We start from the raw sequence: 27,857 nt of genomic DNA, 5'->3' as shown, positions 1-27,857 counted from the left end.
ATTAGTGGCAAATAACTCTTCAGTTAGTGGTATAATTTCAAGAGCCTCCCATACCCTTAGTAGAAATTTGTCTTAATCTTGTACACATTTTATTCATATAGTCACATCCAGAGATAGTTAATGTGTGCCTATCCCTGTCATGGACCAAAAACACTGTTTCATAAGGGTGCTGAAATATACCTTTGAAAAAACTAATAAACTTTAATTTCTGTAAGTTTGACTTAATAAAGTTTTGAATATTGAATTTCAAACTAAAATTTTGACAGTGCCCTTTCTGTTTAAGTCTTCAGTTGACACAGTGGGGACTACTCAGATCAGACCACTTAGATTACAGATATTAATTTTATATAAGACATCTCCAGTAAAGTACCCAGAATGATGTTTGACCAAGTATATAGGTATCCTAGTTCAAACACAAAATAAAGCACAGTGCTTTGGCATTTACTTAACTAGGATTCTAGTCAAGCAATACTACAGATCTGGCACAAACTCAATATTGATTTCTTACATGACAAGGTACTAAAGTGTTAAGAAATGCTTAGCCCAGTTAATCATCTTCTATGACTAGAAAAAGAATTGTGGTACTTAGTTAAGCCCACATGACATCCCTAAAGTTTTGAAAGGCAATAGAGGAGTGGAAGTCATTAACATAATCTGCCTTCGTTAAAACAAACCATTTGTAACTATAAAAGTAATCTGAGGGGGAAAAAGATATTCTATGGGAGTAGTATGCAACTTTTTGAATATGAACAGCATAGTCTAGTGCCTCCATTATCTCAAGTATATGTGTTGTCATTGTCTACTAAGGTATATTTTATATGGAATTTATATAATACATCAATGTTTATTAACAACCCAAATTTCTCTAACTAGCACTGTACATAGTAATTTTTTCATTTCAATCATATTATAATTTTGAGTGACAAGTATAATTCATTGAATGTGTCCTTAACAATCCAAGTTTCTTCTATTGTAGTACTATGTGACAGAATTATATTTGTAGTGCTGGGGCCTTCAAAGGTGAATGCAAGCTTCTGTTGAATTTTGAAATTTATTAGATGAATTTTCACTGCTGTGTTGGATGCATAGATTAGGAAGATATGTGTTTTTCTGAGTCCTTATATCCTTAAGTCCATCTATGGATTAAGATAGAAAATTCAATATTCAAAGGGTTTCTATGGTTTCTTTTAATCTTTGTATAATAAAAAATTAAGATATAAGCAAGTGTAAAGTGATATAGAATTCTGTCAAATAAATTAGCTCTTTAATTGTATAAAAAGGAAGTTGTATTTTTTGCTAATGTTTCACTGTAATGAAAAGAGATGACTTCCAAAATAAATGAGAAGAGGATGATGCTGCCAAGAGGACAGGAAAGAACCACAAAGTCACTGTCAGTCCCCAAAGCTAGTAGAGGGTTGGGATTGGACCTTATGTGTGAGATGCCTCAATTTCCTCCCCTTTGGGTTGGAATGAGGACAGCTCTTCCATCCCTGCTCGCCACTCTACTGTGGCCATTTTGTACTTTTAGGTTTTACTGATTCACAGAGGCTGGGGAATTTTATGTGAAGGAAGATTGTTCCAAGAGCATTTATCATGCTTTATTTTGATGATTTAGATGATCTGATTTTGAACGTTTATGCTTATATTAAATTAGATAGGGACTTAGGGTTAATGTTAGAATGGACTCAAACTTTTGAGTGTTTTAAGAAGAAGTAAATGGATTTTTCACATAGGATGGGTGTTTATTTTAGTTGGTGACAGATAGACTTGGTTAAATATTATCCTTCCAAAATTCATATCCACCATTCATAGAATACAATAGTAATGAGTTAAAGTGACAGTGTGTTGGATTAGGGTGGATCCTAAATCCAACAGAGTGGTGTCTTTGAAAAAAAAAAACACGTGGAAAGTGGTGGTTGAATAAAGTTTGCCCCTTAGGCACATGTATTTGAATGCTTAAACCCCAGATAATGGAGCTGTTTGGCCTTCTTGGAGTAGGTGTGTCACTTGGGGTTAGTTTTGAGGTTTCATATCCCCTGCTAGGCCCAGTTTATCCCTGTGTGTCTGAAACTTGAAGAACAGTTGTGAGTTCTAAGCTACTTTTCCAGCGCCATGCTTGCCTGCCTGTATGCTGCTATATCCCCACCATGAAGGTAATGATCTAGCTCTCTGAAGCTGTGAGCAAGCCCCCAACTAAATACTTTATTTTCTAAGTCATGCTGGTCATGGTGTCTCTCATCATTATAGAAAAATAACTATGACTCATAAGAACAAACTTAGACACACACACACACACACACACACACACACACACATGCACCTACACATACACTTATACACACACATGCATACACCTACACACATGGGCACACACATACACATACATACATACATAGATTACATACACACATGCACACAAATACATACATACAAACACATACATACACACATGGGCACACAAACATATCCATATATACACAATACATATACACATGCCCATACATACATGCACATATGTACATACACATACATACATACATATACATACACACATACACATGCATACACACATACACACATACACATACACAAATATATACACACATGTGCACACACATATATACACACATGTACAACACATACCTACACACATGCACACACATACATACATATATACATACACACATACATACATACATACATACCTAAACATACACACACATGCACACACACATACATTCACTCACACATATACATACATACACACATTAACACATACATGCATGCACACACATAGACAAGAGAATCCCATGTGCAGGTAGAAGCAGGGGATGGCATGACACAATGAAAAAAAATGGATGTTAAGGAATAGTGACAATAAGTGGCATCTGGAAGAATCAAGGAAGGACCCCTCTCTGTTGTGAGTTGTGATGCCTTTTGGTGTGTGACACTGAAGCCTGATGGCTTGAGCTTGATCCCAAACCTACATCAAAAGGCAGAAGCAGAACATATCTCCAGAAAAGTGTCATCCAACCTGTACAAGTACATATATGTGCTCTCTGCCCAGACAGCATATACACAATGAAATAAGTAAATGAAGCCTAGTCTATGTGTGAAAAAGACACATTCACTGATACCTCCTGTAGAAAGAAACTGTAGTAGAATAGATATATGAAAAACTTCCTTGTTTACATGAAGTAAAGTCCACAAGTTTATTGAGTAGATTAGCAATAGCACATGATTTAGACATAGTGTGGGTGCTTTACTAACAACACCATGAAGCCACCTGACAGAAGAGAATTTCTAGAGCACTCATCTTTCTTTTCTGCTTGGCAATATACCTCCAAAGACATCTGAGACATCATTTCATTTGCAATGTTTCCTTTCAGTTCTAATTTAGATAGCTACCCAAATTTGGCTGGCTCCCCAGTGCTCTTTTAAAGATCTTATTGAAGTGTAGAAATTTGTGTCTATGATTATAGTCTATACTTGTTTATCATCCCCTAAGGAAGGTCACTGAAGTATAAGGCAGGTTTCCCACCTTGTCCTAATAGTTATTTCTTGAAAATAACTACTCTAACAGTATAGTTGGCTTACAATAGGCTCATTTATTTTAAGCATACCATTTGATGAGTCTTGACATATGTGTACGCCCATTGGTGTGGACTTTCATTATGACAGGAGATTGGACATCCCTACCACTTCCAAATGCTTCCTCATATAGATGGGCTAGATTTAAATGAAACTTTTGCAAAGAGGTTGATTCTAGAAAACATTCTTGTCAAAAATGTCAGTGGGTGGGTGGATATGTTTGAAATTTGTAGCAGCCAAATCAGAAGCACCAGGTGGGATCCAAGACTCATTCTGGCCTGTTGAATCTTCTCCCTGTATTATATCTATTAAAGAAATCATCTTTTGGATTTGATGTCAACCATAGTGAATTTGAAGCTCACAAAGAGTAAAAGCCAATGCTGTAGTTCATTAATTCTACATTGCATACTTTTTTTTTCCATTTTAGATCCCTTAAATGAGGATGTATTTTGCAATCAATTGTATACTGTAATATAATTAGCATTTTGCTTTTCAATAGTTTATAAAATAGAATATTCCAGTTATTTACACTCAATAAATTAGGAACAAACTGGCTTTTATATTTCTATATTTTCCAGTTTTCCCCCCAGCTGTTCCTAGTTTACTATTATTAGTCAGTTTTCTAGGGTTTTTATCATTGGGTACAGTGGCAGTCTCCTGGACAAACAGAAAAATTATAGAACCATTTGATGTAAAATGACATAATATACCTATGAGATTATTGTTTCCAAAGGAAATTAAAATCATATTTGCAATTGTTTCAATCATCATATATTTAAAGATATACACATTTCAAGGCACTATAACCAATGGTAGGAAAATAAATAGTTTAAAATCATGGTTCAGACCAACTGTTACATCAGTAACTTTACCTCACTGCCATTGTTCAGTGGGCGTTTTTGTGGGAGCCACACATTAGGCTGCACTGGTTTTTGTGCCCAGCAAATATTATACACTATTGTAATTATAAGGAAATGCTGGCAGGGAAGAAGTGACATTAATCACATGGCTGGTGGTGTAGGCAATTACAATATAGACCACAGTGTGTTGGATCAATCATGTACTTCTGGCTTGATCTTTGGGCCAGACACTTGTGTTTGTTGAACACTGGAAACAAATACATTTCTCAGGAACAGAGTTTTGTTAATCAAGCATCTGGTACTAAATTATCAATGGCTATTGAGAAGTTCAGATGTCAAATGGACTGAAGCATTTGTGTTGGCCTGATGAGAACATTATCTCATTTTAGGCTAAGCTATGTGACAAACTAAAATCAGAAGCCAACTGGTGAGGACAGAGTGACTTCAAGTCAGTTGTGTGGGTCAGAGAGTCTCACTCCATGTAGTACAGCTCAAAACCAACCTCCTGTGTCTGTGTTTCGCTTCCTGTGCCCCAGAGTTGGCTGTTGATGTGTGATCTCTTTTCTTAGTCTTTCTTATGCTTCTGTGTAATTGGTTATGTTTCAAGCTGACACAGTTGTCATCACATGCCTCTCTGAACTGGTATTTTTGTATCTAAATTCTGCAAGGATATATCGGAGACACTACCTTGGTTCACCCTTGAACTTCTGCAGTCCTTTCATTATTCACTCTGTATGGGAAATAATGTAGCTTTGAGGTTCATATACACTCAAATGCCTGTCTTTCCAATGATGAGCTAATTTTTGACACACTCTAACTGCTCTCATGCAGTACCATAAAATGAACACATGCCACAGTGTTCCTAAGTATTCCAGATCCTTCGACCTGTTTTAAAAACTAGGCAAGCCATGTGGGAACAGTCTAAGACTTAAGGTCAAAACTGTTCATTTGACACTTTCCTTGGAAGGAAATTTCACACTTCTGGTATAATCAAAATTGAATTTGAAGTGAGGTGGGAGCATTAAGTCATTTTTGAATATCCATGTTTTCTGTGTTACAGAATTATTAGTCTCTTTTGCTTCCTTTTTTGTTTCAGTGTTTTCTTTTATCAACAGTGGAGAATGATTCTCAATTCATGCAAATGACTATTACTATACAGATAAATGTAGCTGACATTCACTGAATGCTAATTTTATTATTCAGATTTAACATGTGCATAAATTAAGTTGTGTTGTTCAAGTCTCTTTAGCTAATTGTTATGAAATGAATAGCTCAGAAACTGGAGTAATTCTTTACTAACTTTGTTTTTACACTTCTTTATAAATATACCTATGAAGATTAGCTCAATTTCCCATTTCTCACAAAGGATGAATTATAAGTAGAATGTTAACAATGGAAAGGATCTGAGTTCATTTCCATGAGATTATTGTTAAGGAGCAAATTATTATACAGTATTATAATGTTGAGATTGTATGCAGTACATAATAATTATGTTGTTATTCTTTAAATTTTCTGTTATTGGTCAAAATTGTTCACTTCTAAGAAGAACTTTGGAGGAACACTAAGCTCATGTAGTTTAGATGAGGGCAGAGCAGTGAGGGATCGTACTGTGAAGTAATAGGTGGTGGAATGTAGATAGAGTAGAAAGATCTTCGCCAAATGGTAAGTCTCCTTGTAGCCATAGATATCAACCTCAATGTCAGTTTCTCTTGCCTCCAGGTATTGCCATAGTCATGTGAACACTAGTATGTAAGTTTAGCTTGTTCAATTCCAGCTTATGTTCTACAAGTTATTTTGCTTTCATAATTTTGGCCTAACTGGGCCTAGTGGTCCCAGAAGGATTATGTTAGGAAATAGAGACATAGAAGAGAAGATCTCTGTTGGAACTGCTATTTAGATAAATTCCCCTTGCCACTCAGAGAAAAGGTAACTTGAGATGGCTTTTATTGTTTTTCAGCTTACAGAAAAAATATTCTCTTGTCTTTTACGGTATTTTAAGAACCAAGATACTGTTGCTATTAAAATCACTAGTTGTTTGGGGCCAGGGAGCTGTCTCAGCAGTTAAAGGTGTTTGCAGCCAAGCCTGAAGACCTGAGTTTGACCCATGGAGTGGAGGAAAACTGACATCTGATCTCCACACATGTGCTGTGGCACACAGGCACAGACACATACTCACAACATAAAAGAGTTAAGAAAAATAAAATCCGGATTATTCAGTTATTAAATATAAAAATGTATTTTTTAACTTCAGAGGTAGGGTCTAACCCTAGGTAGAAATGGTTAGGCTCAAACTTGCAAGTCTTTTACCTATTCCTCCCACACACTACTAGGGCTTGTGCACCATGCCTCCTGGACAGGTTACATGGAGTTTTGAATTTTTTTATTTCTCTACTGTGTGTGTGTGTATTTATTTGCTCATGCTAATGGAAGTATTGAGACAACCTCAGGTACCACTCTTTGCCCTCCATCTTCTGTGTGAGGCAGAATCTGTTGTTTCCCACTGTGAATACCATGAGAGAGGGCTGTGAGCTTCTATGGTTTCTCCTGTATTCACTTTGCATCTCAGCACAGTATCTCAGGGCTATGGACACATGTGACTGTGTCTGGTTTTCTGTGGCTCTGGGCAAAATGAATGCAGGTCATCCTGATTGCACAAGAAGCACACTGAGCCATCTCCCCAGCCTCCAAACCTTCATCTTTTTTTTTCCTTTTTTGAAAAATTTAAATTAGAAACAAGTTTGTTTTATATGTCCCCTTGTCCCCTGCCCTCCTACCTCTTATCTTATCCCCTTTCTGGTCTCTAGGGAGGGTGAGATCTTCCTTGGGGGATCTTCAAAGTGTCACATCATTTGGACCAGAGTCTAGGCCTTCCCCCATGTGCCTAGGCTGAAGGAATATCTCTCTATATGGAATGGGCTCCCAAAGTCCATTTGTATACTAGGGATAAATACTGACCCACTACCAGAGGCTACAATACCCAAGTCTCCTAACTGACACCCATGTTCAGGGGGCTGGGTGGGTCTTATGCTGGTTTCCTGCTGTCAGACTGGGGTCCATGAGCTCTCCCTTGCCAAAACTTCATCTTTTATAAACACAGGTATCTACAGATTATATTACAGAAAACCTGGATACTTTTTAAATTGTTGTCTGGAGCTAGGGATGTAGGACAATTGGAGATACAAGAGCAAACATATACTAACAAGTTATTAGCTTTAGTACATGTTTGAAATAATAAGTAATCTATAATGGCAGCTTTTTGTTAATCCATGTAATGTATAATTTTATCCCTAGAGTAAAATTTTCCCAAAATGTGATCCATAGTATATAGCAAAATCAGAAATCTCTAATGTCATATGCCCCAGAGAATGACTACTGGAGCTATAGCTCCATACAGACATAGTTCCTTTGAAATAACTTGTAAGATAAAACCACTACACCTTGTCTCTCTTCTCTGGGATTCATCTTCCCACTTCCCAAATACAGTAAACCCCAGCATCCTCTATGAAATCAGGGCCCCTCACTCAGTGACATAGTCCATAGCCACCCACTCCCTACAAAAGTTTTCAGTGGCCTCAATGCTTATCTCAACAATATTTCATGGACACCCAGGGAAAAAGTATTTTTCACTTGTTAGAGGGGCAGTATTCATGCACAGCCCACATGAAAGATTTCCTCCAATGGTTCTCTAAGTTTTTTTTTTTTTTTTGATGCCAGAAACATTCTTGTTTAGTTTGTATTTTATGCAAAGGAGAGGGAACTTCTGTTGTGTTTGATGCATCACACTTTGGGGATGATGTTTTTGCAATTTCTTGCTGCCTCAACTAACACAATCAAGTTCTTAATAAATCTTCTTCAGTTCTTTGTATATTGGCCCCACTTGACCCATTGTATCCAAACTGACCAGGAAGCCTCCTTTGATAAGGACGAGCTCTCACAGAACAAGAAGGAGCTATGGAAGCTGCCAAAGCACAAAGGCAAAAAAGTTGTACTAAGCTGAAATGCATTTGAAGCATAACAAAACTGAAAATAATCAAGATACCTTAAAAAGTGCAATATTAGCACTTACATCCTTACTAGTTGTGGTTGATGAGTCCATGTACCCCACAGGAGAACCCATTACTACTATTTTCCTAAACCAGTATAACTTCAAATTGTATTTTCAATATTTACTCTTATACCACAGGCAATTCTAGTTCCCATCCATTTTCAAAGATTACTTTTTGTAGCACAATGGAATCTATTACAGAAATCCACAAGTAGCCATAATACAGAGCACATTCAACTGGTGGGTGCTTGGCCACCAATGATACTTCTACAATACAATCTCTACACATATGGCTTAGGGACAATTCCAGAAGAGGAGGCGGAATAACTGTAAAAACAATGGGAGCAGGAGGTCTACTACGAGAGTGAAAATTATATGTGACAAGGAAGCCACAGCCATGAAATCTCAACAATATGACAGCCTAAACCAGACTTGAAAAGAAAAATCCCCAGTTGCTGTGCTAATGAGGATAGGGAAACTATGAGGCTGTGGGGAAAGGAGAAAGAATTTTCCTCCAGGGATGAGCCTCAATCCCAAGTCAGCCATATATATGTGTGTGTATGTATGTATGTATGTATGTATGTATGTATGTATGTATATAATATATATTATATAATTTGCTTTATGGTGCTGTGGTAAACACCATGACCAAAAGCAATTTGGGAAAGGATTTACTTACTCTTACAGATGACTATTCTTCATGAGGGAAAGTCAGGCAGGAGCTCAAGGAAGGTATCCAGAGACAGCTTTTTCTACCTGGTGTATTCAATTTGCTTTCTTATACAATATTGGACTACCTATACAGAGGTACCATTCCCTTTCTCCCACATCAATCACTCATCAAGAAAATGCCCCACAGACTTGCCTATGGGCCAATTTGATGGGAATATTTTCTCAATTGAGGGTACCTTTTTCTAGTTCATCATAGCTTTTGTCAGTTGACAAAAAATATAATGAGCCCCTAATAGTTTATGCAGTCTCAAGTTGTGGACACTAATCACACACACACACACACACACACACACACACACACACACACACCACTAAAGGAACACAGAAAGTTATATTCGTAAATAATATGCATATGTTCACAAACACACACAAACATACATACATGCATACATACATACATACATATATAATACTATAATAAGTACAGAATAAGATGACATGAATTTGAAAGGGTTTGGAGGAAACACGAGGAGTTGAAGGGAGGAGAGGGAAGGGAGAAATCATATAAATGGAGGAGAGGGAAGGGAGAAATGATATAAATCAATTATTCATATGTAAAATTCAAATATCAAATTCTAAAATGTAAATTAAACTAAAGTAGAAATATTTAAATATTTGAAATGAAAACATGACATGTGGAATAACTTTGAGATTTAGTAGTTTATTAATTGAAACCCCCAGTAAAAGGAAGTCATAAAAGTAACTGGAGCTCCCCAAACAAGTAGGCTGTTGTCACTGCTGTTTCTTGTGTAAGGACTGGTTTATGAGGATGGCACATGTTTTAGTCCAAGGATATAGAGAGGTCAGGTTGGAACTGTGCTGGAATCTCTTTTTTCATTGGAAATCTTCTATAGTGCCAGGAGGTATTATGAAGGCTGCTTGGTAAAGAACTGTCATCGGCAGTCTTACTCTGCTAGGTAAGACCAGTAGGTAGTATGGTGAAATAGTAACAAGTCTGTTTAGGGGGCATCAAGTGCTTTTTGATTGGGCCTAAAGAAGGGAATTCATGTTTGGTTCTGCAAACATGGTTTAAAAGAAAAACAGCACAAAACCCCTATAGGTGGAGAGGTTATAGTCCCGAGTGTGGAAGTTACTGATGTTATTTTGGTCAATAGACATGGTGTTTTGACAACTTGTCTTCTAAACATTTTTATTTTTGCTAATAGTTTAGTGTTGCAGCTAGTACAACAAAGACTCATAGCTATTAAAATTATTGAGAATAACTGACTACTGAAAATTGAGCCTAAATGGAATATCTGTATTTCTTCCACCAAGGCCCAGAATATAGCAGAAGAGGGAGCAGATACAATTAAAGAACTGGAGGAATGGCAGAGTAATTTTGAACATTCTCCTCTTGATTGGACATGACTGTTACAGTTTTGATCTCTCACCAGCTGTAGCTAGCTATATGAGCCCTAACACAGAGCATGTCAATGTCTGTCATGGATGGGGACACAACTTAATAGGCTTCTATTATTATCATACACATGGATTCTGACTTTGGGTCAGAAGGTAAGAAAAAGTTAATGAGACACACAAAAAGAAAGTGAACTCAATGAAAAACATTGTAACTTTTTCGTTGTTCTGAGTTTGGATTGTATACTTTAAAAAGATTTAGAAAATATCCTTCTCTCCAATAGTATGCATATATACATGCATATTCATCCACCTACCCATCCACCTATCCTTCCTTCCAATGACCCATCCCTCCATCTACCCATCCATCCATCCATCCATCCATTTATTCAGTTATACATTCATCCTACCATCTATCCATTCATCCAATAATACATTCTGACACATCAGTACAAGAGACAAATAATTTTTATTCTTGCCTGCAAACTATATAAACAACCTTAGCACTAATAATTATATATGATATATTGTAAAAATTGCTACTAGCATGTGAATATAGGATAAAGAATATCATATGGGTATAGTTCTGGAAAATAGTGAAATTTCATGAGAAAATAACAGTGATACCAAAAGTGAAGAAGTTATTAATGGCAAAACCTGTATCAAATACTGTCCTGAGTTCAATCAAAGATAAATGGCTCAAGCTATCAGGACCTGTGGTTGGTTTCTCTCTGTGTATTGAAGGTGAAGAATATTAAAGAACCACTCTTTTACACTGTTATAATGCAAACAGAATTTGAAGTTTTTCAACATTAATTTGTTTTTAAAATATTTATTCATTTGTGTGTGTGTGTGTGTGTGTGTGTATGTGTGTTCACATGCCAAAGCACATGTGTGTAGTTCAGAGAACAACATTTTGGAGTTGGTTTTTCTTTCTGTATTGTTCAACTTGGGATAGAACTCATGTCTTTGGATTTGGCAGCAAGTATATTTATCTTCTGAGCCACTTTGGTGGCCTTGTTTTAAACCTTAAATGCATTTAAGATTGCTACATTGTTCCACTGAATCACAAACATGATATCATTAAATTTCAGTGTCAGGTGATGACCAGTGAAATATACATGCTCCAGTTAAATTTAGTTCATGTATTTATATTTTTTTTAAAAAAAATTAAAAATGTTTTTGAGATTTTCTGTTCTTTTTCCTTTTCTCCAGCTCTGCACATGTGTCCTTCTTCCTCCAAAATTCATGATCTTTTTTTCAATTATTATTGTCACATGTATATATGTAAGTACAGGAAAAAATATATATGTATGTATGTACATGTACATGTATATATATGTATATATGTATTTATACATATTTATGTATTTGTACACACATACACAAATATACAACCAACTGTATCCATTTAGTATTGTTAGTATATTTTCTATGGTAGCCAATATTATGGATTGGGTTACTGTCTTGCAGTTTTCATTATAATGAAATTATGTGATTTTCTTTAAATTGAGTACTATTGGTACTGGGGGCAGGGATTTTGTGTACCAGGCTATCAAACACATTTCAAGATTGTTATCACGGGTCAACTTACAAAATACCTCCTCCCTACTAGTTGCACATAACACACCTCTGCTAATCTCCAGTAACTGCAACAACTATTCCTCCCACACCCCCTACCCAGTTTGCAGTCTTTGCTAGGAAGATATTTATATGCTGGGGTATGGACTGAAAGCCAAGTGTTATTTTGTAGTAGTGTATATATTTTCTTCTCAACTAAACTTAAGTTTTCAAATGAATATTTTAGTTTTGCTTCTTCTGTCATTGATAACTAGGCCATTTGAAATACTTGGGCTCATCTTATAACAGATATTTTATTTCTAACACAAACCAAGTTCTTTGTGGATGTTAAAGCATATTATTTTAGTACTTAATTTAGGTTCATGTTTATTATATATATATAAAAATATTCCAATAAGTCATTAAGAGTTTATGGGTTTTCCCATCAATTAAGCACTCAGAAACTATTGATTAAGTTTCTTAAAAGCTAATGAATCAAAGAATTGTTTAAGGTACAGGAAGAGAACTGTGTCTGTGACCTTTCTGGCAGAAGCTCTTGTAAATAGAATTACACATTTACTATTCTGTATAAATAATAGATAACCATGGGTGGCAAACCCAGAGGGAGAAGCAAGGCAAGGGGTGAGGGTTCTGTAGTTTGCCTGTGCATTATCCTCAACACATTGGGTATAGTGTGGTTTTTTGAGGTCTAGTCTTCCAGAGTGTTGCTTGCTAATGGATAGTAACTAAAAGCTGAGCAATCTTTCCATCACTTTCTGTGGTCAGACCAGGAAAAGATATTTGTTAAATGATTTGGCATACATCCGGTAGTCAACTGATTGCCTAATGTGGGATTTATTGGAAGAAGTTGAATCATCTCCATCCAACAGACTTGGGTTTTTAGAATACACTGAAATTGTCCTAAAGGCAATAAGTTGGTGGTAAGATGAGGTATCACAGAGATGATAATAATATGGACATTGGATTAAGCATGGATTTGGATTTAACTGCTATTTTTGTAATACATTTACTTTGGAAAAGATTTTAATTCCCAGCTAGTTTACTTATGTGTAAAATGTGAACATTATTTTCTTCTGGGAATATACTGTTGTAATAGCACAGTATTTCCTTCTGAATTCTTCTGGGGACCAGCTGTGGCAATGGGTGCAGAAGACAAGGCTTGTTCTCCATTTTTTTCCTTCCTCACTTTTCTTCCTTTCAAAAGCCAAAACATGTGTCAAATCTGACTATAACATATGATGTCTTTCTATAAAAGTAGGAACCATAACGTTGGATCTAGAGATGACTATTAATGAGCCTTCATAATTTTTAGTAAAATTAAAAGAAATGCATAGCAATGTGTCTCATTTTTGTAGTGACGCTAAATAATGCTTGTCAGAATCAGTCCATTAGACTGACTTAGTCACTGAGCATCAGTGTCTTCACATTGCTGTGTAAATTGGATTTCTTAGCCTTTATTTCAGGAGCTTATTCCATAGCAAACATAATAGTTTTATGCAGGATAATGGTCAAATGGTCATTGTTATTTGCAAATTGTTGTATGAAATGAGCATAAGCCGTTCTCAAGTAGTGAACCTTTAACATTCCTTCTGAGCCTTCTATTTAACTGTTGTAGAGAAAAATGTATGATCTAGAGTTTTGCATAGGGTCCAACAAATACCTTTGAATTGTAGTTGTGAACATATTACTTACTACCTTTCCATTTTCATTATATTACATTTATTTATTTATTTACCATTTTGAACATATCTATTGTTTCTTTAGATGGAACTGAATCATCTTTGGCTAAATTTGTGTGTTCTAAGGTCTGGAGTTATACTCAAATGTCATAGAAAAATATCTAAGGGAATCAAATTCTGGTGAAGTAAATTCCAAATTATCAAAAGCAAATGATGAAAAGTATGTATAAATATACATGCTAAATAAAATGTAGTTTGTAATCAACATATGCAAAACAAGTACTTTTCTTTTTTCCTATTTGAAGTATTATAGGGTCATTGGGTGATTTAATTATCAAGGACAAAAGTATATAATAAAGAGGAGATATGAGGAAATACTTATATATGAACCTCAGCATGTGTCATAAATTCCTTGTCCATTGTTAGGAAACCTTTACTAAAGTACATAATTAATTTTTGTTTTCTGCCAGCCTTTATTTGTGAAAGTTTACTCAAAAATCTCCAACAGGTAACTCTGTATAAATCCCACTTATATAATCTTTCCATTAACAAACAGCAGAATGGCTCTGACTAGGGTTCATGATAATGGTATATAATTTTGTTTGTTGAAACTACTATTCCCAAATTGTCTTTTGAGAGTGGGTCATGCTCTGTAGATTAGGCTGATCTTGAATATATAAAGATCTGCTAGAATCTATTTCCCAAGTACCAGGATTAAATGTTTGTTCAATTACTCCAAGCCTTTTTCTTCTAAATACAATTATTGCACTACTTTGTCTACATATTACCAGCTGCTGCTCTCCACATTGGCTTCACCAGCAGTGAATGTAGATTTCCATACTGTACATGCCTTCCTGTTGCTGTAATTACCCTGGTTTAAAATGGATTAAACTGGTACTTATTTATTTTATTTATTCATTTTCTTTTGTTTTAATGTTTTGCTCTTATTCCAGTTCCCTCTCCCTCCCTCCCTCTCTCTTTCTCTTCCATCCCATCCCTCCACACGCCACAGTGAGGGTGATGACTTCCAGGAGGGGTCAACAAAATTTGTCAAGTCATTTGGAGGAGGGAGTAGGCCCTCCCTCCTGCCTCTAGGTTAAGGGAGTATCCCTCCTTGGGGAATGTGCTCCCAAAGTCATTTTGTAGACCAGGGATACATTCTGTTTCCATCAGCTAGTAGATGAGGGCTCTATGATGGTGGATATGTTAGTCATGAATCTCATTATCAGGGAAGGGCATTAAGGTAGTCTTTCCACCATTGCTCAAATTGTTAGTTGGAGTTAGTCTTGTAGGTCTCTGGACATTTCTCTAGAGTCAAGTTTCTCTTCAAACCTATAATGGTCCCCTCTTTTAGGTATCCCTCTCCCTTGTTTTCCTTCATCTATTCATCCCCTGACTCAATCTTCCCTGTCCCACATGCTTTCCTCTCCTCCCGTTCTCTTTCTCCTAGCTCCCAAATATGCTCAGGAGATCTTGTTTCTTTCCTCTTCTGTGAGGGACCTTGTATGAATCTCTTAGAATCCCCCTTGTATCCTAGTTTCTCTGGTGGTGTGAATTATGGGATGGTGATCCTTTGCTCTATGTATAAAATCCATATATGAGTGAGTACATACCATGTTCCTCTTTTTGTGATTGGGTTACCTCATTCAGGATGGTTTCTTCAAGTTCTATCCATTTGTCTGAGAATTTCAAGATTCCTTTGTTATTTTCCGCAGAGTAGTATTCCATTTTGTAAATGTGTCACTTCTTCCTTATCCATTCTTCAGTTGAGGTGCATCTAGGTTGCTTCCAGGTTCTTGCTATAACAAAATAATGCTGCTACGAACATAGTTGAACAGATGTCTTTGATGCATGGATGTGGATCATTTGGGTATATGCCTAAGAGGGGGATTGCAGGGTCCTGTGTTAGACTGATTCCCATTTTCTGAGGAACAACCATACTGATCTCCAAAATGGCTGTCCAAGTTTGTACTCCCACTAATAGTGGATGAGTGTTCCCGTTTCTCAACATCCTCTCCAGCATAAGTTGTCATTGATGTTTCTAATATGAGTCATTCTGGCAGGAGTAAGATGATATCTCAAAGTGGTTTTGATTTGCATTTCCCTGATAGCTAAGTGTGTTGAGCAGTTTCTTAAGTGTCTTTCTGCCTTTTTGATTTCCTCTATTGAGAATTCTCTCTTCAGTTCTGTACCACACTTTTTAATAGGATTATTTGGTGTTCTGTTGACTAGTTTCTTGAGTTCTTTGTATATTTTGGAGATCAGCACTCTCTCAGATGTAGGGTTGGTGAAAATCTTTTCCTAGTCTGGGGACTTCTGTTTGGTCTTGTCAACTGTGTCCTTTGCCTTACAGAAGCTTCTCAGTTTGAGGAGGTCACATTTATTCTTGATTTCAGTGTCTGTGCTACTGGAGTTATGTTCAAGAAGCAGTCTCCTGTACCAATTTCTTCAAGGATACCTCCTACTTTCTCTTCAAAGAAGTTCAGTGTTGCTGGATTTATGTTGAGGTCTTTGATCCATTTGGACTTGAGTTTGTGCATGGAGATAGACATGGGTCTATCTGCAGTCTTCTACACACCATCATCCATTTGTTGAAGATGCTTTCCTCCTTCTATTGCATACTTTTACCTGTTTTGTTAAAAATCAGGTGTTCATAGGTGTGTGGGTTATTATCAGGATTTTTGATTTGATTCCATTGGTCTACCTGTCTATTTTTGTGCTAATATCAAACTGTTTTCAGAACTATAGTTCTATAGTAGAGCTTGAAGTCAGGATGGTGATGCCACCCGAAGGTCCTTTATTGTATGGATTGTTTTTCCTATCCTGGGTCTATTGCTTTTCCATATAAAGTTGAGTTTTATCCTTTCAAGCTCAGTGAAGAATTGTGCTGTGATTTTGATGGGGATTGCATTGAATCTATAGATTGCTTTTGGCAAGATTGCCATTTTTACTAAGTTTATCCTACCTAGCCAAGAGCATGGGAGATCTTTCCATTTTCTGGTATCTCCTTTAATTTCTTTCTTAAGAGCCACAAAGTTCTTATTATATAGGTCTTTCACTTGTTTGGTAAGTGTTACCCCCAAGATACTTTATGTTGTTTGTGGCTATTGTAAAGGGTGATGTCTCTGATTTCTTTCTCAGCCCCTTTGCCATCTAAATAAAGTAGGGTTACTGAGGTTTTTTTTTTTTTTTTTTGAGTTTATCTTGTATCCTGCTAGTTTGCCGAAGGTGTTTATCAGCTGTAGGAGTTGCCTGGTAGACTTTTTTGGGTCGCTTATGTAGACATATCATCTGCAAATAGAGACAGTTTGACTTCTTCTTTTCCAATTTGGATCCCCTTGATCTCCTTTTGTTGTCTTATAGCTTTAGCTAGAACTTTATGTACAATATTGAAGGGACATGGAGAGGTAGGGTAGCCTTTTCTTGTTCCTGATTTTAGAGTAATTGCCTTAAGCTTCTCTCCACTGAGTTTGATGTTGGCTGTTGGTTTACTGTATATTGCTTTTATTATATTTAGGTATGTTCTTGTTATCCCTGATCTCTCCATGACCTTTATTATGAAAGGCTGTTGAATGTTGTCTAAAGCTTTTTCAGCATCTAGTGAGATGATCATGTGGTTTTTTTTTTCAGTTTTTTAATATGGTGGATCACACTGATAGATTTTTGTATGTTGAACCATCTCTGCAACCCAGGGATAAAGCCTACTTAGTCATGGTGGATAATTTCTCTGATGTGTTCTTGGATCCAATTAGCCAGTAGTTTATTGAGTATTTTTGCATCAATGTTCATGGGGGATATTGGTCTGTAGTTTTCTTTATTAGTTGTGTCTTAGTGTAACTTGAGTACCAAGGTAATTATAGCTCCATAAAAAGGGTTTGGTAATGAATATTCTGCTTCTATTGTGTGGAACAATATGAGGAGTATTGGTCTTAGCTCTTCTTTGAATTTCTGGTAGAATTCTGCACTGAAGCCATCTGGCCCTGGGCTTCTTTTGTTTGGAGTCTTTTGATGACTGCTTCTATTTCATTATGGGTTATCAGTCTATTTAAGTTGCTTATATGTTCTTGATTTAATTTGTGTAAGTGATAGTTATCCAGAAATTTGTCTATTTCCTTTGAATTTTCAAATTCTGTGAAGTACAGGTTTTCAAAGTATGACCTGAAAGTTGTCTGGATTTCCTCAGTGTCTGTTGTTATGTTCCCATTTTTGTTTATAATTTTGTCAATTTGCATGTTCTTTCTCTGCTTTTAGTTAGTTTGCTTAAAGGTTTGTCTATCTTGTTGATTTTCTCAAAAAACCTATTTTTTGTCACATTGATATTATGTATTGTTTTTCTGGTTTCTAACTTTATTGATTTCCACCCACAAATGGATTATTTTCTGGCATCTACTCCTACGGGGTGAGTTTGCTTCTTTTTGTTCTAAGGCTCTCAGTTGTGCTGTTAATTCTCTAATTGTCTTCATATGGGCACTTAGTGCAATGAACTTTCCTATTAGCACTGCTTTCAAAGTGTCCCATAAGTTGGTGTATGTTGTGTCTTCGTTCTCGTGAAATTCTAGGAAGACTTTAATTTCTTCCTTTATTTCTTATTTGACCCAGGTATAGTATAATTGTGCATTGTTCCATTTCCATGAGTTTGTAGGGTTTCTGTGATTTGTGTTGTTGTTGAATTTCAACTTTAAAGCATGGTGTTTGGTATGCTACTTGTACTTTCATAGGCATGTCCTTCTTCAAATAGGGAAAGTTTCCTTCAATGATTTTGTTGAATATGTTTTCGGCACCTTTGAGCTGGGCTTCTTTGCCTTCTTTTATGCCTATTATTCTTAGATTTTGCCTTTTCACAGTGTCCCACATTTCCTGGATGTTTTTTGTTAAGGATTTGTTGGATTTATGATTTTCTTTGGTCGATGAATTAATTTCCTCTATTTTGTCTTCAGCTCCTGAGATTCTATCTTCGATATCTTGTATTCTGTTGGTTATGCTTGCGTCTGTAGTTCCTGATTGTTTGCCCAGTGTTTCTTTTTCCAGCATTCCCTCAGTTTGTGTTTTCTTTATTGCCTCTATTTCAGTTTTCAAGTCTTGAATTGGTTCCTTCATCTGTTGGATTGTTTTTTATTTTCTTTCCTTAATTTCTTTAAGAGATTTGTTCATTTCTTCCAATTTTTTGTTTGTTTTTCTTTCATTTCTTTAAGGGATTTTTCCCATATCGTTTTTGAGGGCCTCTATCATTTTTATGAAGTTATTTTTTTATATTTATTTATTTATTTTACTCAGACCTCCTGAACATGAAGTCATTTTTAAAAAAGTTTTCTTCTGCTTCATCTGCTTTGGTCTAGTTGGTGTAGAGTCCCTATATAGTGGTGGTGTCATGCTTGTCTTTTTATTCTTAGGTGTTTTCTTGTATTGCTATCTTCCCATTGCTTCTTCCAGTGGGTGCAGGTGGAGACTCTCTCTCTCCCTCCCTCTCTCTCTCTCTCTCTTTCTCTCTCTTTCTCTCTCTTTCTCTCTCTTTCTCTCTCTCTGCTACTCTCCTTGTGGGTGTTGGTGGGTCAGGAGTTCGATGTCTATAGCTCTGGGATATCCAAGATCTCCATGAGGTCTCTTCACTGGCAGGGGCCTGGTGATGGGGGTCAAAGATCAGGCAGGCAGGGATTCATAGTGGTGCTCTGGCAGAGGCCCAGTGATGGAGTCAGAGATTAGGCAGGCGGGGACTCAGGGTGGTCCCAGGTAGATAGATGGGTTTGGTGTGCTCAGAGCAGATCTAGGAAGTTCCCCGGAGGTGGAGGGATTGTTGGACCCACACTCCAGCCCAGTGCTCAACCAGAGCAGTGAAGCAGTGGCCACAGTAGGGCACAGGGTGGCGGGAGGGCAGGTTTGTGGGGTGGTTTGTGGATCAGAGTACTAGAAGTGTTCTCTCTCTGGACAGGATTTGGGGTGGGGGAGTGAGATTTGGAGCTAACCCAGGGAGTTCCCACGGATGGGTGTTGGGGGGAATTTGGCCTGAATTGGTCCCAGACTCACCTCCTGCAGAGGCCTAGCCATGGGGGTCCGTAAAAGACAATTAAATACTGCTTTATAATAAAATGATGTGAAAACATTCTGGATACATTGCATCCCACTTTTAAGATTTTCCATATTAAATAATATTAATCTAGCTTATTCTGTACATGACAATTGCTACTTTAAGTGCTCAACTGTGACATATATGTAGATTTTCCATAAGTGCTATACTTTCTGTCCATTCTTTGTCTTTATTCCTCAGAGGTGAGCAACAGGACATGCCACATTTTAAACTGGCTACTTATATTAAATAATTGTTTTTTTTCCCTGGAGTTCTGTGTCTACAAGACATGTTTCTAGGTGGCCTTGGTGACCCAGATCTCTCTAATTTCTCTGGAAATTTTCAAGAATGACTGCAAAACATGCCAGTAATGAATCACCCTAAGATAAGGACAAGCTAGTGTGAACAGGTTGTTATTTGCTATTTCTTCTGGAATACAGTGTTCTGGAATGCTCCTGCCCATTATATCTATTTTCTCCTAGGTCTGAATCTATGAGTGCCTCACCTTTTGGGATTGCTAAGCTGCCATGTGATGTGGGGTTTGCGGAGGCTTCATCAGCTCTGAGCAGCTTTCCTGGGCCTTAGGGACACGCTCACACAAATCCTACTCCTTTATTTTCCTTTGCTGCCCATCTGTGAGTAATAAATTTGCTGTACTTAACTGGAATAAATCTGCCATTCCCTGGACTCATGTAAGAGAACTACTGCTCATGTATGGTACTAGTGAGGTGTTTAAGGCACTACCCTGGGACTTATCCCAGTGTACAAAAATAACTTGCTGTAAGTTGTCTTTAAAAAATCAGACCGATGACTTTTGTGAATCTCAGTGTAGATTGCCTGCCTACCTGGATGCAACCTGCAGAAGAAGACCATGAATAGCAAGAACAAAAACAATAACAAAGACCCAAACTAAGCAAAAACAAAAGGACACTAAAGAATAATGCTATATTATTGTTTTCTTTTTGTTTTGTATTTAATACTTTAATAGAAATACAAGACCAGGCTAAAGAAACCCACAGAGACAGCTGAACTGAACAAGGGGAAGCTAATGAACCCCCAGACTTATAGCTGGGAAACCAGCATTGGACTGACTCAGACCCCCTGAACATGGGTCTCAGTTAGAAGGCCTGGGTAGTCTAAGGGGCCTCTGACAGTGGAACCAGGATGTATTCTTGGTGCACAAAAGGACTTTGGGAGCACATTCCCCATGAAGGGATACTCCCTTAACCTAGAGGCAGATGGGAGGGCCTAGTCCCTACTTCAAACGACTTGACAGATTTTGTTGGCCTCTCCTGGAAGGCATCACCCTCCCTATGGAGTGTGTGTGTGGGTGGTGGGATGGGAGGGTGGTAGGGGCATAGAAGGGAGGGAGGGAAATAGTGAGGGAGGAGGAGGGAACTGGGATCAATATGTAAAATAATAAAAATAATAAAAATAAAACTAAGATAAATAAAAAAGAGATTTAAAAAATACTTGATGGTGCTTAAAATCACTTTCACAGAAGGTATAGGAAAAATTTAAAAATTGAGCAAAGGAGATTTTCATGGATTTCTAGCAATGAGCTCAACTTGTAATGACACATCCATTGTCTGCTTCATGTAGTGAACATGTGCTTCTCTTCAGGGCACAAAATATGAACAGATCTCACTCCAAAATCAACTTGTGTATATAAATCTAAAGAAATATTTCATTCAGCATACTAAAGGTGGAATTTAGCTCTAAAATATAACAGCTTTGCTGAAATGTATTCTTAGTGTAATAGATTGTATAACTTAAACACATTTTATCTCTTAGAGTTATATAGAGATCATGATAAGTGTGTGAGAGATAGAGACTCCCCCCAGGACACTAGACTCACACATGTATAAATAATCCATTGTAAAGGCCTCCCATTAAGAGTGACACATTGGTGAAAACTGATAAAACACTAGCATCCAGAGCAGAGGTTCTCAACCCATGTGATGCCACCTTTTGAGGGTTGAACAGCCTTTGCACAGGGGTCTTCTAAGACCATTATAAAACACAGACATTTACATTATGACATTTACAGTTATGAAATAGTAATGAAAATAATTTTGTGGTAGGGAATTTTGTGGTAGGGGTGGGGGTCACCACAATGTGAGGACTTGTATTAAAGGGTTGCATCATCATGAAGGTTGTGCAATGCCGCTCTAAAGGCTTTTGGAAGGGCTCGAGATGCAGTGTAGAGGTAGAACATTTGCCTAGCATTTATTATGCCTATGTTTGATCCTTAGAATGATAAAGTAGACAGACAGACAGACAGACAGACTGATAAAAACATACCCGAAAACAGAAACAAATAACATTATGTGGAGAAGGATGATACATGCTTATGATCACAGCCTTGAGGAAGCCACAGCAGGACCATCTGATATCCCATCCTAGCCTGCGCTACACAGTAAGGCTCTGACTCAAAAAAGCAACATTTCTTATATTTTACTGTGTTTGGGGACTATCCTGTGTATGAACTATTGTAACTGCTTTCTTAGTTTGGACAGATGAGGGAGAGTCAGTAATGGGGCAGTTGCTTTTCTAAAATTGGTCTATCTATATGTGTGCTCATGTGGGTGTCTGCACGTGTGTGTGTATGAAAATCAGAGGCTGAGATAATATCTTTGATAACTCAGAACTTCAGTTTTTGAGACATAGTCTCCAGTAATCTCAGATCTCATTGATTTGGCTAGACTGACTGATCACTGAACTCCAGGGGTCTTCCTGCCCCCCCACCTTCCCACAAGGCTGGGATTACCAAGAAGAGCCACAGTGCCCAAATTTTCTGTGGGTTCTAGTGGTCTCACGCAGGTTCCTAAGCTTCCACAGTGGTCAACTGACCAACTTCATCATACCTCTACCCACTCTAATGGATTTTGACCATTATTGAAAGTCCAAAGTAATAAATATAGGCAGCAATCTAATATAGCAATATTCATTTGAAGACTAGGGAAAAAACTCAGATTATATTATTCATTTCGATGAAGAAAGACAATCTGTATATTTTTATCAAATGGAAATGACATGCATATGATGTTGGAAATTCAGAATTTCTAATTATTGGATGTGATTTACTTTTGATAGTTTTCATGCATAGTGTAAACTTCCCACTTTGTTTTCTATACATATTGCTAGAACCATTACTAATAGTGATCAATACCTACTGTCCTCTATATGGTGGGTGATCAGCCATTCAGACTGTGAGTTAATACTATTGTTTTACTCATAAGAAAAGCTTAAAATGCCACTGTTTCCTAGAAAGGGATTTAATACCATTCCCAGTCTTTGATTTGATGGAGGACTGAGTGAGTTTGTACTTTTGTGACTAAAAACATCATATCCTTAACTCTTTCAGTAGTTCAGGAACAAATGGTTGGATGGATGGTTCTTCATTGTGAAAGTCTTTGCTTAATACTACAAAGCAGTTATGATTACTGGGTTCATTTCTAAATGACCATAGCATCTTTCATGAATGTGTTACCAATGAATATATCTAGTAATACCAAGAATCTTTTGGAGTGTTGCAGTGGTTAATACTTCTTATAGTCAAGTGAGTGGCTAACAAGATTTGGAAAACCTGATAACATTCATTCTTATAGTAATCATGAATTTTAGCCTCATTAGGCTCAGCCAGGGTGCCATCAAATAGGACAAACACATTTAAGAAACTGAAGTGCAGAATTAGCTTCATCTTTGAGAATCTGAACTACATTTTATAAAAACAACATAAAGTCATCAAGATATAGCTAGGAAGACAAGCATGGTGGTGCCATCAGGGGGTGACGAGGGAGGACCGTGAGTCTGGGACCTCTCTTGGTGAAACAGTAAGGCCTTGTTCCAAAAATCAAGGCTAGGATAAAGGCTAGGATATAGCAGAGTGCTCAAGCATGTAAGGCCCTTGCTTCCACTGCCCACACTGGAACATTTATCATTAGTGTTGAAAAGGCATTGCTGTCATGTGCAGGCACCAGCTACAGAGCTTCTTAGATTTTCCTATGACCAGCACCTTTGGTGACTTTCCCCATCAATCCTTTCTTTTTTCTGGTACCCACCATTTCACACTCAAGTACTGAGAGAGAAACGCTTACGTATTTCAATCTTTCTGTTATTTGACTCTTCTTTGGTGAAGTTTCTGCTTCAGCGGTATGTTTATTTTTAGTTGAACTACTTATTTTCTGTTGATTTTTAAGAGCCATTTGAGTATTTTAGATTCTTTAAGATCAGATGTGTCTTTAGGAAATATTTCCTCTAAGTGTGTGGTTTATTTGTCTTTTTCTTTCAGTAGTATCTATTGTATATCAGAAGACTTTATTTTTAGTGAAGTGCCCCCTGTTTCTTTTGTAGTCATGACTTTAGTGTTATATCTAAGGGGTCATTGCCTTAGCACCAATGGTCTAGACGTTTTTCTCTAGCTGACTTCCATTGGTTCATAGTTTGCATGTTTTATACTTATATCTGTGACTCACTTTGAGTTAATTATAGTGACAGGCCTAAAGTGTCATTTGTTATTTGTTTTAATTTAATTGTTTTATGTTTTCTTTTTCCTACCTCTTTTTAGATGAATGATTTATTATTTTATGTCTGTTACTAGATTCTGTAATACAAATCTTTTTTTCATTGTAGTGGTTGCTCTAGGCTTTATAATAATACGGATTTCTAATATCAGGGCATACATTCAAATAATATTATATCTCTTCATGTCTAATGAAATAACTTTATGAAACTGTGCTTCTTTTGGGTATAGTTTTTGGGCAATTTTTGTCACACATTTTATTTTAACATAATTTATAATTCTCTAAGTTTTGCTTTCTGCTCCTATAACAAATCTGAAATAACCACATAGTAAAGAGAAAACACATACTTTAGTCATAGATTCAAGTCTGGAAGTACCCTGGACAGTCCCATGAGTCCCATGGTGGGTCATGAAATCATGGAAAAGAGGTGAAGTAAAAACAATCAGCCCACCTTGTTGCTGGAAAGCAAAAGCATGAGAATAAGGGACTAGGATGAGGCTCCACAGACCCAATGTGAAGACTTCCTGATTGATTTCACCTCTTAAAATGCCATAGGCCAAGGTCCTATTTCTGGGCGACATTCACCCAACCCATAGCACCTTACAATGTGTTGTTTCTGTTTGTCATTACTCCTAAAGAGAAAATTATTTCAGTGTTACAGATGTACCTCAATAGTGGGGCACTCACTTAGTGTGTGGGAGGCTGTTTGATCCTGATGTTCAGCACAGAGAGGGAGCAGGAGAGAAAGATAGAGAGAGGGAGAAACAGAGGGACAGAGGGAGAAAAACAGAATGGGGGAGAGAGAGGGGGAGAGAAATGGGGGGAGAGGGGGAGGGATCATGTGAGAGAGGGAAAGAAATGGAGAGAGAGAAAGAGGGAAGAAAAGAGAGGGAGAGAAGGGGAGAAAGGTGAAGAGGGGAAGAGGGAGAGGGAGAAGGGAGGAAAGGGGGAGGAAGAGAGGGAGGGAGAGAGAGAGGGAGGGAGAAAGAATGACACAAAGGGAGAGAGGGACAAAGGGAGAGAGGGACAAAGGGAGAGAAATTAAGACAGAGGTAGAAGGAGAGAGAGAGAAGGAAAGACATAGGGAGGGAGAGGGGAAGAGAGAGAGGGAGCGAGAGAGAATTGTGGATGTTTTAGATAACAAATAATCAAGAAAATATCTTTTGAATGTGTCCAAATGTTTCTCTATGCAACATTTTTCATTTGTGTGTCTAGAGTTCAATCTATTTTCCTGTCTTTTTTTTTTCTGCTTGGATGACTTGCCTTCAGAATCATAGTACAGGTGTAATGGCAACATATTCCTTTAGTTTAAATTGTTTAAAACATCTTCATTTTGGATATTAGTACCACCCAATATAGAATCTTAGCCTTAATTTTCTTTTGGAAAAGATGACACCCTAAATGGCATTCATACCTTTGTTATTTTACACATAATATCCCCCAAAGTGCTTTAATCTCTCTTATCACTCAATTCTAGTGATTCAATTATGCTAGTTATCATTTGATTTGTAAATGAGGGACGACTCTCTTTTAAAACTGTATTTCTCCCTTCTGCACCTATAAGTGATCCTGCAGTTATATATTGGAAAGACCAAGAGATATTGACTTCTTTTCATTTTTCTCCTGCCCACCCCCCCACCTCCCGCTATGGACTTTACATGTGATGGTTTCTGTTGCAATGATCTGGAAGTCATTGTTTTATTTTCTTTTGTAGTGTAAATTGGTCTTATTTGATATCTATTTTTTTTTTTTTTGGACACCGTAGTTTCATCTGTATATCTTCATTTTGAGGATTTGTTTTGATATCATTGTATTTTCTGTGTCTCTTTTTTAAATAATAGCTTGCACATGTGTTTGTGGGTTTGCATATGCATGCACATATGAATGTCAAGGGTTGATACTGGTTGTCTTCTTCCCCTGCTTTCCACCTTGGCTTTCAAGACAGTCTCTCTCACTGAACCTCTAGAATGTGGATTAGAATAGACTTCCTTGCCAATGAACTCTAGGGAAGCCTGCTGTTTCTACCTTCTTAGAGCTGGGCCTTTACACACACACACACACACACACAGTACCTGGGTTTATGTGGGATCTAAACTCAGATTCGTAGGATTGCACAGCAGTTTCCTGGGAGTCAGCTTTATTTCTTGGAAGAAGTCCTACATTGTGATTTCAACACAGTGACATATCTCATCTAGCATGTACTGAAATAATATGCCAAGTATCCAAGTATTTTTCTTTTGTTCTCTGAAGCCATCTTTTTTTGTCTTGTGGCCCTATAGACACAGATGACCTGTTACCATATATATCAGTGAGTTCCCTTCAGTTTCTGATTGGGCTTGGTTAGTGAGAAACAGGCAAAGGATCAATTAGTGAATACCAGTGAGGTCAGGTTATTTATTCACCAGGTTTTGTCCTTTCAGGTTGCCACAGGGTCTCTCTTTCTTTACTGGAGCTTTTCTCCTTGCTTCTTTAGTGCTTGAATAGTTGTAGTGTCAGTAACTAGCCCCAAGCCCCACCATGTACCCATGCTTTTTCTTAACTGTCTCCCTGTCTAAACAATCCCTGAGTCTGTGATCTGTTTTCTTCTGGGGCCATTAATATAGGTGATGCACAGAATATCCAATAGCCTGTATGCCATGAGTGTCAGCTAATGAGGATAGATGCAACTGTAGAGTCTGGGAGGCCCAGCCAGAGCAAACTGTGTGAATATCAGTGCTAGCTAGGAAACGCACAGCCAATAATTTTCATATAATAATAGTTATGGTGTCAAAATTCACAAGCTAAAAAAGTTAATTTGACTAATACTCATTTTTTTTCTAATATGTTGTCAAAGTAGAGAATGGCTTATTGGGGAGACTGGGCAGAGGAACACCATGACCAACATTTTGTAGCAGTTCACTCCAGACTTTGAGGCTCTTTCTTCCCCTCAGTAGAGCTTTGGCTAAGTTGTGGGTCCTAAGGAAAAAAATACTCTTGTCTGTACTTTGTGACTGAAGATCTTAATTTTATGAATCAAGATGTCGTTTTTAGATCCTCTAATATATTATTTTTAATGTAGTAAATATTTCCAAACACAAAGAACCACATAATTATACTTTCATAGACACTTCAACTCCCCAATATATCTGATGTATTTATTACCTAGCCCAGTGCATCTTCATCCCTCAGTACAATGGTTTTCCCATTAGATTGATGCTTCCCATCACATGGCATTCCATCTTCTCTGCTAGTGCACTGTTCACAGCATCCAGCACAGCTATTGCCTTGTCTGAGAACCTTTCCTGGAGAGCTCCGGGCAGAATCGATCACTATTCTCTGTGCTTGAAAGCACTTCTCACTCTGAGTTGTGATTAATAGTGTATGTTTCTGTCACCATTGCTAGATTTTGATCGCCCTGAAGACAGGGATCAAATCTTTTTCATCTTT

The sequence above is a fragment of the Phodopus roborovskii genome, unplaced genomic scaffold, assembly GCF_943737965.1.
Source record: "Phodopus roborovskii unplaced genomic scaffold, PHOROB, whole genome shotgun sequence".
In the NCBI taxonomy this organism is placed as follows: Eukaryota; Metazoa; Chordata; class Mammalia; order Rodentia; family Cricetidae; genus Phodopus; species Phodopus roborovskii.
The sequence above is the reverse complement of the archived record's forward strand: the minus strand, read 5'-3'. Positions refer to the sequence as shown.